Here is a 12,671-nt window from a genome sequence, read left to right on the forward strand (position 1 = left end):
ATCCCATTAAATCCCATGTACTCATCCAGAAGTCTCTTAAAAGACCCCAATGAGTTCGCCTCCAACACCACCGATGGCAGCAGATTCCACTCACTCACCACCCTCTGAGTGAAAAACTTACCCCTGACATCTCCTCTGTACCTGCTCCCCAGCACCTTAAAACTGTGTTCTCTCGTAGTGACCATTTCAGCCCTGGGAAATAGCCTCTGAGAATCCACCCTATCTATACCTCTCAACATCTTATAAGCCTCTGTCAAGTGTCCTGAACAGAGAAAGGAGTGACTGTGCATATGCACATTTGAAAAGACTCATTTAATCTATGATTTAGCTGCTACTGAAATTGATTGAAAAGAAGACTTGCTGTTCCATCAGTAGAAAACATAAAAGTACCACAGGAGGTTCAAAAGTCTACATTTTAAAAATGAGATTCAAAACTTTCATGTTGTCAATTCACACTATTCTTCAAGTCTCCTCCAGCTTAGACAATCAACTTGACACTGCACAGAAGACCTGTTGAATCTGAGGCAGTGTTATGTCTCTAGAGCTGTACCTTTTGATGATGTTTGTAACTTAAGATCTGCTGATGTCTTGCTTCTGCTTTGAGATGATAAAAGTATCAAGATTTCAGGGAAAAAGTGGGTGAAGGGTAGGCACTGGCTTCGGCTGCAAAATTAGGGTGAAACATTCTGTTCAGTTTCGTCTTATTCACATGAAGACTTCAAAGAACCAAGCTCTAACAGTGTTAAATCCTGTACTATTAGCTCCAGGGTAACCAATATGTTGGCACAATGACTCACCGTAGCAGTAGCATATAATTACAGAATAAGAGAACCTTTAGGTTTGTTCTGTAGAGAGTGGGTTTAGCAGGATAAAGTCATCACTTATTGTCTTTTACATTGAGCCACATAGTGGACAATTTTAGCCTCTTTATTTCTGAGGTATTGACCCACACTGAATCAACAGTTCCCCACAGCAGCAAGTTAGCCGATTTTTCTCAATCGGCAAAATCTTTTGCTATGGCACACAGCATAAATAAGAATGATTTCTGTTGAGAGCTCCACCTTTCTCCATTGCTTTGAACAGGTTTGACAGAACCCAGAAGCTGTGGGCCCTGATTCCTGTGCAGTTCTGACAGAGTCGTGACAGCATGCGTTTTAGGAAACTAATGAACCAGACCTGCTCTCTTCAAATCTGAAACCTGACTGCATTAAAGATAGAACAAAATACATTTGGAACACAGCAAGTGATCACCTTTAGGGCTGTACTCTGATTGACAGACTGTTGCTGTTGCATGGAGCATTGCAAACACCAGAACCGAGCAATCAGGTCTTGGGGCTTCAGATCACCGAACTCAAGTCTGAAGCTGAAAACAAATTCTGATTTCGTACTCTGTGCAAGCCGATTTTGAGGCAGCACAGATGCATTCTCCTCCCCCACTCCATTTTCCCCTGGCACTCTACCACTTGGGAATTTGAAAGCACATTCACCTCCATGCTCGCAGGGATTGGATCCAGATGTAATTACATAAATGCTGTCCCCACTCTGCGACTGATTGGACCACCAACACCTTTAGAGATAAAGGATGTGTAGTCTGCCACTAGACTGGCAGATATTTGATTCTCCCTGCCACAAAGCTGCCAGGTAGCCAACCTCCCCTCCCTCATTCCTCGCCAGGCTTCAAAAATATGATTAAAAAAAAAATCGCTGGTTGCAACATTCTCTTCCCCGGTGCCAATAATTTCAGTGCAGTGGATACCAGCTTTGTTGGAAATTCCACCCTGCTCCTGCCAGCCTCTGTACAGTGCATGCCCAACACTATCCCTTTGAGACCTTAAACCCATGCCCCAGAAATACGTAGAATAGACAGAATGTGATGCTAGTCAACGTCAAAAACTGATCTGGCGCCAGAGTTGCCATTTGTGACCTCAATATTTATCTCTTAAATATGCACAGCTGAACATGCCTTCAGCAGCACACGGGAATGTACCTCTGTCCCTACCAGCATTATTTAAAGGCATTATTAACAATTTGTAGGTTAATTGCCTATTACTTCCTGATAGCTCATCATGAGTTTGTGGAATTACAGATTTTTTTCCCAATTCTTTCACTGGATTGTGGGTATTGCTGGCCAAGTCAGCATTCATTGCCCATCCTTAATTTTCCGTTGAGAATGTGGTGGTGAACTGACTTTTTGAACCACTACAGGCCATGTGGTGTAGGGTACACCCACAGTGCTGTAAGGAAGGGAGCTCCGAGATTTTGACTCAGCAAAGGTGAAGGAATGGTGATATATTTAACTGTATGTGTCTTTATATGCCCTGTCTCTGAACAGAACTCTCCACTCACCTGACGAAGGAATGGCGTGTTCTGAAAGCTTGTGGCGTTTACTATCAAATAAGCCTGTTGGACTTTAACCTGGTGTTGTTCACATTGTATTGTGATATATTTACAAGTCAGGATGGGGTTTGAATTGCAGCAGAACTTTCAGGTGGTGATGTTCCCATGTGTCTGCTACCCTTGTCCTTCTTGGTGGGAGATATCACCAGTTTGGAAGGTGCTCTTGAAGGATCCTTGATGAATTGCTGCATGTTGTATCTTGAAGATGGTACACACTGCTGCTACTGTGCACCGTTGGTGAAACAGACGAATGGTTAAGGTGGTGGCTGAGGTGCCAATCAAGTGATCTGCTTTGTTTAGATGGTGTAAAGCTTCTTTAATGTTGTTGGTGTTGAACTCATCAAGGCAAGTGGAGAACATTTCATCACACTCATGACTTGTGCCTTGTAGATGGTAGACAAGTTTTGGGGAATCAGGGAGTGAGATACTCGTCACAAAATTCCCAGCCTCTGACCTGTTCTTGTAGCCACAGTATTTATATGACAGGTCCCAATTCAGTTTCTAGTAAAGGGTAACCCTCAGGATGTTGATAGTGGAGGATTCAGCAATGATAGTGCTACTAAATGTCAAGGAGAGGTGGTTAGAATCTCTTGTGTTGGAGATGGTCATTGGCTGGCACTTACACAGTGCAAAAGTTACTTGCCTCTAAATAAAAACTGAGCCAGGACTTCTTGATGCCTCATTCAGTTAAATTCAGTCACACTCACCTCACCTCTGGAGTTCAGCTCTTCTGTCCCCATTTGGGCCAAGGCTGTAAGAAGATCAGGAGCTGAGTGGCCCTGGTGGAACCCAGACTAGGCATTAGTGAATGGGGTTATTGCTAGGTAATTGCCACTTCTTATCACTGTCCATGGCCACTTCCACCACTTTGATGATTGAGAGTAGACTGATGGAGCAGTAATTGGCTGGGTTGAATTTATGCTGCTTTTTGTGGATAGGACATACATGGACCATTTTCCTTTTGTAGCTGTATTGAAACAGCTTGGCTAGGTACATGTCAAGTTCTGGAGCACAATTCTGAAGTACTATTAGACCATATGACTTAGGAGCAGAATTAGGCCACTTGGCCCATTGCATTTGTCTGCCATTCAATCATGGCCAATATCTTTCTCATCTCCATAACCCCTGATCCCCTTATTAATCAAGAACCTATCTATCTCTGTCTTAAAGACACCTAATGAGCTGGCCTCCACAGTCTTCTGCGCCAAAGAGTTCCACAGATTCACCATTCTGTGGCTGAAGAAATTCCTCCTCATCTCTGTTTAAAAGGATCGTCCCTTTAGCCTGAGGTTATACCCTCTGGTTCTAATTTTTCCTACAACTGGAAACATCCTCTCCACATCCACTCTATCCAGGCCTCACAGTATCCTGTATGTTTCAATAAGAGCCCCCGCTTCTAAACTCCAACAAGTACAGACCCAGAGTATACGACAAGCTCTTCATTCCAAGGATCATTCTTGTGAAACTCCTCTGGAACCTTTCCAAGGCCAGCACATCCTTCCTTAGATACAGGGCCCAAAACTGCTCACAGTACTCCAAATGGGGTATGACCAGAGCCTTATAAAGTTTCAGAAGTACATTTTTGCTCTTGTATTATAGCCCTGTCAACATGAATGCTAACATTGCATTTGCCTTTCTACCTGCTGACTGAACCTGCACATTAACCTGAAGAGAATCTTGAACAATGACTCCCAAGTCCCTTTGTGCTTCTGATTTCCAAAGCATTTCCCCATATAGAAAATAGTCTATGCCTCTGTTCCTCCTTCCAAAGTGCATAGCCTCACACTTTTCCACATTATATTCCATCTGCCACTTTGCCCATTCTCCTAGCCTGTCCAAGTCCTTCTGCAGCCACACCCACCCCCCGCCCCCGCTTCCGCAATACTACCTGTCCCTCTATTTATCTGTATCATCTGCAAAATTAGCAACAGTGCCTTCAGTTCCTTCTTGCAAATCATAAGTGTATATTGTGAGTAGTTGTAGTCCCAACACTGACCCTTGAGGCACACCACCAGTCACCAGTTGCCATCCTGAAAAAGACCCCTTTATCCCCGCTCTCTGCCTTCTGCCAGTCAGCCAATCCTCTATCCATGCCAGGATCTTACCTTGAACACCATGAGCTCTTAACTTATAAAACAGCCTCTTTCTTAAACATGGTGTTACATTAGCTACTTTCCAGTCCTCAGGGACTGCCCTGCTTCCAGTGATTCCTGAAAGATCACCACCAATGCCCCCACAATTTCTTCAGCTATCTCTTTAGAACCCTGGGGTGTAGTCCATCTGGTTCAGGTGATTTATTCACCTTCAGACCTTTCAGTTTGCCCAGAATGTTCTCCTTAGTGATGGCCACTACACTCAACTGTGATCCTGATCCCCCTGGAGCTCTGGCATCCCATTGGTCTCTTCCACCGTGATGACTGATACAAAATAACTATTCAGTTCCTCTGCCATTTCTTTGTTTCCTATTATTACTTCTCCAGCCTCATTTTCAAGTGGTCCAATGTCTATTTATGCCTTTCTCTTACCTTTTATATATGGAAAAAACTCTTCCTATCTTCTTTTATATTTCTCACTAGCTTACACTCATATTTCATCTCCCCCCCTCCCCCCCCCACCTTATTGCTTTTTTAGTTGTCCTCTTCTTGCTTTTAAAGGCTTCCTAATCCTCTGGCTTCCCAATAATCCTTGTCACCTTGTATGCTTTTTCTTTTGCTTTTATGCTATCCTTGACTTCCCTCGTCAGCCATGAATGCCTCATCTTCCCCTTAGCATGTTTCCTCCTCCTTGGAATGAATTTCTGTTGTGCTTCCCGAATAACTTCCAAAAACTCCTGGTCATAGCTGTTCCACTGTCTTCCCTACAAGGCTCCCTTTCCAGTTAACGCTGGCCAGCTCCTTCCTCATGTCTTTGCAGTTACCTTTATTTAATTGTAATCTTGTTATCTCTGATTCCAGCTTCTGCCTCTCAAACTGCAGAGTAAATTCTATCATATTGTGGCCACTGCTCCCGAAGGGTTCCTTCACCTTAAGTTCCCTAATCAAGTCTGCCTCATTACACATCACCAAATCCAGAATTTCCTAGTAGCTCTGTCACAAGCTGCTCCAAAAAACCATCTCTTAGACATTCCACTAATTTATTTTCTTGGGATCTACTACCCACCCAATTTTCCCAGTCCACCTGCAGCATATTGAAGTCCCCCATGATTATTGTAATACTGTCTTTTTTATATGCCTTTTCTATCTGCTGGTTTATTTTCTGCCCTACATCCTGACACCTGCTAGAGGGGGCCTGTACATACCTCCCATCAGGGTCGTTTTACCTTTGTGATTCTGAACTTCTGATCCTATATCACTTCTTGCTACCGATTTAACTTAATTCCTTACTAACAATGCAACCCATTCTAACATTGTCAAAATATTGTCAGTGGCCATACTCTCTGCAGTATCCAGTGCTTTCAGCCATTTCTGGATACCACATGGAGTGAATCAAATTGGCTGAAGACAGGCATCTATGATTCCAGCGACCTCAGGTGGAGGTTAAGTTGAACCACGCACTCAGCACTTACATAAGAACATAAGAACATAAGAAATAGGAGCAGGAGTAGGCCATCCAGCCCTTCGAGCCTGCCCCGCCGTTCAGTTCTGACTGAAGATGGCAGAAAATGCTTCAGCCTTGTTTTTTTTTGCACTGATATGTTGGGCCCTCCTCTTCCAGTGAGTTGTTTAATTATCCATCAATTATAGCTGGATGGGGCAAGATTGCAGAGCCATTGATTGAGCTTAGCTCTGTCTATCTCATGTTGTTTCTATTGTTCAGAAACAACTGTGCAATAGTTTCATCAGGTCGACACCTCATTTTTTGATATGCCTGGTGCTGCTCCTGGAATGCCCTCCTGTACACTTCCTTGAACCAGAGTTAGTCCATCTGCTCGATGTTGACACTGATGCCAATTTTGTTTTAAGACAGGGAAGGCAAATGCAACATGAAGATTGTATTCATCCATCTAGAGAAGGGTTATTAATCAGGGAGGAAGTCAGCTCGAATTTGTGATGTCCCTGGGAAATACATACAAGAGATAAGAGGCAGGAAGGAACATAGAGTGAGAGCAACTCTGAGTTGCAGAGTAACAAAAGTACCTAAGCTGGAGAGGCAGCCAGCGGAAAGAGTCGACTAAGGGAAGGTGGGTAAAATTGACAGGCCACTCCAAAGTGGTGCTATTCAGGTCATGCAAGCCTGCATCACAGCTGGCAAGAAGCAATGTTACCGCAAATTCATAATGCTGAACAGAAACACTGGGCCTATTAAAACACTGGGACAAATTTTCCTGTTCTACTCACCATGGCAATCGTAGCAGGCGAGGGATAGACTATTGAAAGGTCCATTGACCTCAGATGGGATTTTCCTGTTTCAGGACAAGCTTGTTCAGATTATCCCGCCCACTAAATTAAATTGGAAACAACTTAAAATGGGGCAACTTAAAGTGAGGACTTGCAAAACAGTTATTGGTTTATCTTTAGCAAATAGTTTTGGAAAGCAGCCTAAGGTTATAGCTGGCAAAAATCATCAGCCCTCCCCCATTCAAAATTGACCCTTAGTTTATTTTGTCCTCATTCCTCCTCCTGAAATCCAACACTTAATGCTTCTTTGGATTAAATTTCTCCCATTATTCATCAGCAATTTCACTCGTCTATGTCGTCCCGAAGTCTACTACCATTTTCTTCGCTATTCATTACATTTCCAAGTATTATACCATTTGAACACTTGGAAACCGTGCCTTGTATAATCAAGTACAGGCCATTTGCATACATCCAAAAAAGCAGTAGCCCTAAAATGAACCTTGAGACATCACTGTATACTTCTCTCCAGTTTAGAGAACAACCATTCAGTCCGGGGAAGTGCTGGAAGATTGGAAAGCGGCTAATGTTACGCCGTTGTTTAAGAAGGGTGCCAGGCAAAAGGCGGGGAATTATAGGCCTGTTAGTTTAACGTCTGTTGTAGGTAAAATGTTAGAATCCGTCATCAAGGAGGAAATAGTGAGGCATCTTGAGGGGAACTGCTTGATAGAGCAGACGCAGCACGGTTTCCTAAAAGGGAAGTCGTGTCTGACAAATTTACTGGAGTTCTATGAGGATGTGTCTAGGGCGGTGGATAGAGGAGAGCTGGTGGATGTGGTCTTTCTTGATTTTCAGAAGGCGTTTGACAAGGTACCTCACAAGGGGTTATTGCAGAAGGTCAGGGGGCATGGAGTTGGGGGTAGGGTGTTAGCGTGGATAGAGGATTGGTTGTCAAATAGGAGGCAGAGAGTGGGGGTCAATGGGTGCTATTCGGATTGGCGGATGGTGACTAGTGGAGTGCCCCAGGGGTCGGTGCTGGGGCCTCAGCTATTTACCATTTATATAGATGATCTGGAGGAGGGAACCGAGTGTAGGGTGTTGAAATTTGCTGATGACACCAAAATTGGTGGAAAGGCAAATTATGCGGAGGGTGGGGAGAGTCTACAGAAGGATCTAGATAGGCTGGGCGAATGGGCCAGGAAATGGCAAATGGAATTTAATGTTGGCAAGTGCGAGGTGGTCCACTTTGGTAGGAATAATGGTAGGAAGGATTATTACTTACGTGGAGAAAAACTGCAGCAGGCGACGGTGCAGAGGGACCTCGGGGTCCTTGTGCATGAATCGCAAAAACCCAGCTTGCAGGTGCAGCAGGTGGTCAGGAAGGCGAATGGGATGCTGGCCTTCATCGCGAGGGGGATTGAATATAAAAGTAGGGAGGTCTTGCTGCGGCTGTATAGGGCATTGGTGAGGCCGCAGCTGGAGTACTGTGTGCAGTTTTGGGCGCCGTACTTACGCAAGGATATTTTGGCCTTGGAGGGAGTGCAGAGGAGGTTTACTAGGCTGATGCCGGAGTTGAGGGGGTTGAGCTATGAGGAGAGGCTGAATAAATTAGGCTTGTACTCGTTAGAGTTTAGAAGAATGAGGGGAGATCTCATTGAGACGTATAAGATGATGAATGGGATGGATAGGATAGAGGTGGAGAGACTCTTCCCGCTCAGAAAGGATAGTAGGACTAGGGGGCACAGCCTAGAACGGAGTTGAGGAGGAGCTTCTTCACTCAAAGAGTGGTGAATCTCTGGAATTCTCTGCCCGTTGAAGTGGTGGAGGCTACCTCGCTAAATATTTTTAAGACGCGGGTTGATGGGTTTTTGATAAGAGAGGGGATTAAGGGTTATGGGGAGAGGGCAGGAATTTAGAACTGAGCCACGACAGATCAGCCATGATCTTATTGAATGGCGGGGCAGGCTCGAAGGGCTAGTTGGCCTACTCCTGCTCCTATTTCTTATGTTCTTATGTTCTTATGTACCCAAATAGGCGTGGAGTTTGGCAATTAGAGAAGTGTCGCAGTAACTTCATTGCAGTGTGACTTACTTGTGACACTAATAAATAAACTTAAAAACTTAAACTATTCTCTGCTTTTCATGTCTACCTGATTTCAAAAAGACAGAAGTGTCAATATAATGACTTAAGTATTCGTAATTGAACCCAAACACATTCACATACATACACATGAATACACACATGCATGCACTCAACATGCCCTTGCACACACACATGCATGCACATACATACATGCATGTACACACATCTGTCCCTCTGCAAAGTGATTCACTTGTTCTGAAAGTTTTAAAATGGAATGAAAATAGTTGAAAAAGCTTGAGTCATTTATTTTGAAGACTGCTCAGATGGCACTGAATTATTGCACAGGGTTCATTGATTATTCAAATATCCACATGTGAAGATATAAACCATAAACTTTTAACCAAAATTTTTAAAACAATATATTTTTAGCAAGAAGGGAAAGCAAAGGGAAATATATGCGTTGCATTCAATATGGGGTATTACAATTTTGGAGTTATATCCTGTCTACAGCAGAGAGCTATAGGTTAATACAAAAAGAAATGTTACATGACTCCATATTCACCTTCCCTCATGCAGCAGTAAGAAGGATTAGGCAGGTTCATGAATGTACTATATTTATTTCTGCAATATAAGAAAATGTATTTCTGTAATATGCATCCACTATGCATGCCCTGTTAAAACAGTTCAATTTTTAATAGGGTTAATGGTTTCATTTGTCATTCAACATGCTGCACATTACCACCTTGTAGTAGGATTTACTTACACCGTTTGTGCAATAGACCTTGATGGTACAGTGCATATAAATGTGAATACAATTTTTCAAAGCAAGAAAAGCAGGATTACAAAAGCTGTGATAACTGTTAACTGAGCTATTTTAATAACAGCCTTTCTGGGATCTGGATAATTTGACATTTTATGATGTAAAGGTTTGAAGTCAGTGGCTTTCGAGAATATTGGTATTGCTGACTTGAACAAATTTGGGCCAGTCATTATCAAAGTCACAAATATTCCTGAAAGAAACAGAGTTAACATTTTGAATCCAATATGGGCTTTTCAGAACCAGCAAAGTGTCTGACTGTGTGCCTGTGGTGTGTGTTTCAGTGCATGTGTGTTCCTGTGCATGGGTGTGCCTGCGCACATACGAGTGTGTGTGTCTGCGTCTGTGTGTTTGTGCATCTGAGTGGGGGCAGTTCTCCGACCCCGCAAGGGCAAGTTGCATTATGGCTGGAGATTCTCATGAGAGAGGCCAATTGTGATTTGCACCAGGAGAACTCATCTTAAGATTCTCCCTGCCCCTGGCCACTGACATAATCTGGTTCCTACCCAACAAGGGCCTGAACCAGATGATCATATTTAAATTAGTAGCATAGTTAGGTTTGGCTTCAAGCCAAATTCACTGGGACCCCTCAATTCTCCCACATGTTGGTGCAATGTGAGACTAGTGGGAATCAATACTGGTCTCCACCAAACTGAGACCAGATGTGATGACCACACTGGGGGGTTCAGTGGCTAATGAACTAGTCATGGCTAGAAACGTGATCAACTTAAGGTTTTTATTTATTAGTCACAAGTAAGGCTTACATTTAGTATGACAATGAAGTTACTGTGAAATTCCTCTGGTTGCCACAGTCCAGTGCCTTTTCGGGTCAATGCACCTAACCAGCACATCTTTCAGAATTCAGAATTCAGTTTGGTACTTTCAAGGGAAGGGGCCTGAAAGGTGGCATGAGGGGGTCCTCTGTACTCAATGGAGTTTAGAAGGATGAAGAGGGATATTTAGCAACAATGGAGATGTTGAGAGAGATGGGAGAGAGAGCAGAGGGTCGTCACCCTACTTGTGGGAACAGTGGCTGTTTTTGGCTGATGATGCTGAGGGACAGAATGGTTATGAAAAGTAGGAGGAGCCAAATTAATAGGTCCTTGGGGTTGGGGATACCAAAGATAATGGTATAAGGACAAGAAAAGAAGTCACTGTAGATGATACACTGCTTAGGAACGAAGAAAAGTACAGCACAGGAATAGGTCCTCTGGCCTTCCAAGCCCATACTGATCATAATGTCTTAACTAAACCTTCTGCTCTTACTTGGACCATATCGCTCTATTCCCTCACTACTCAAGTACCCATCTAGATGCCTCTTAAATGTTGCTAATAAAGAACAAAGGAGAAACTGCCAGAGTGTAATGTGGTGATAAGACTCACAATGCCACTGCCACAGGTTGGTTGTGGCAAAGGGCGTTATTGAAATAGATCTCAGCTGCTTTTTTATTAATGTTTTTGTTTTGCAATGCTCATTACACAATGCTACTTTCAGTCTGAATACCAAAACAAAAATGCTGTTTGTCTACCTTTCCTTCTTTCACTGATGGCAACTGCATCTGAGGTGTTCTCTTCACTGTTACCTCAACTGGATTAACACTGGGATTAGCAGTGGGTAAGAGGCAGTGCATCATATCAATTGACAGACTAAATGCTCCTACTTACAGAAATTGGAAAATAAATTGAAATTGAATTAGGAACTGATGACCAAAGTAGTTTTCTAAAGTAGTTGTTTGTGGTTTCCTTTTGACATTTGAGTGCTCATCATGATAAGAAATTCATATTTTATTAATTGGTAAACCATTTAAATTAAATGTATTTCCTTTGCCTTAACTTGCAATCTTACATATGTTTACAGTTTTGAGAAAATGCCTTTTGCTTTTGGAGCTTGCACGGCTGGACTAATAAAAAAGCAAATCAAACTTTCTGATATTTAAACAGATTTATTATAAAATTCACTCATGCCCAAAATAATACCTAACATTAATTGCCATTTATTTTTGGATTAGGAAATGTACCTTTCCAAGTCCTAATCTGAATCAACGTTCAATTTAAAAATAAAATTATTACTTTATGAGTGCATATTTGTAATTAAAATAAAGGGATAAACAAACATCTTTCCCATCACGTGCATCCTTACTTGAGGCACAATATCAAATGAACCACAGAGGCATCTACACAATATCCAGACTTGGGCTGACAAATGGCAAGTAATATTCGTGCCAGACAAGTGCCAGCAAGATTGTCCCTTGACATTCAGTTGCAGTACCATGCTGAATTCCTCACTATCAACATTGTGGGGGTTACCATTGAACAGAAACTGAACTGTACTCGCCATAAATATACATATATTGTATTGTGGTTACCATAACAGATCAAAAGCTAGGAATCCTGTGGCAAGTGACTCACCTCCTGACCGCCCCCCCAAAGCCTGTCCACCATCGACAAGGCACAAATCAGGAAGTGAATCCATTTGCCTGGATGATAGAAGCTCCAACAACATTCAAGAAACTTGATACCATCCAGGACAAAGCAGCCTGTTTGATTGCTACTCCTTCCACAAGCATTCAATCCCTCCACGCCCGACAAACAGCAGCACCTGTGTGTACTATTTACAAGATGCACTGCAATGACTCACCAATGTTCATTAGGCAGCTCCTTCCAAACCCATCTAGGACAAGAACAGCAGAGACCTGGGAACACCACTATCTGGACATTCCTCTCCAAGCCACTCACTATCCTGACTTGGAAATATATTGCTGTTCCTTTACTGCACTGGATCAAAGTCCTAGAATTCCCTCCCTAACAGCAATGTATGTGTGTGTGTCTCCACAACATGGAATGCAGAAGTTCAAAAAGGCAGCTCACCACCACCTTCTGAAGGGCAACTAAATGCTGGTCTAACCAGCTATGCTTGCATCTTGTAATGTAAAAAGAAAAAACACATTTGTTTTGTTTGGTCACAAATCAGAGACCCCAGTGAGATGGCTGGGATGTTTATTCTTTTCAGAGCTGCTTTGAGGACATTCTTAAAATATTTC

Source organism: Carcharhinus amblyrhynchos, chromosome 7, assembly GCF_965287045.1.
Source record: "Carcharhinus amblyrhynchos chromosome 7, sCarAmb.v2.hapA, whole genome shotgun sequence".
NCBI lineage: Eukaryota > Metazoa > Chordata > Chondrichthyes > Carcharhiniformes > Carcharhinidae > Carcharhinus > Carcharhinus amblyrhynchos.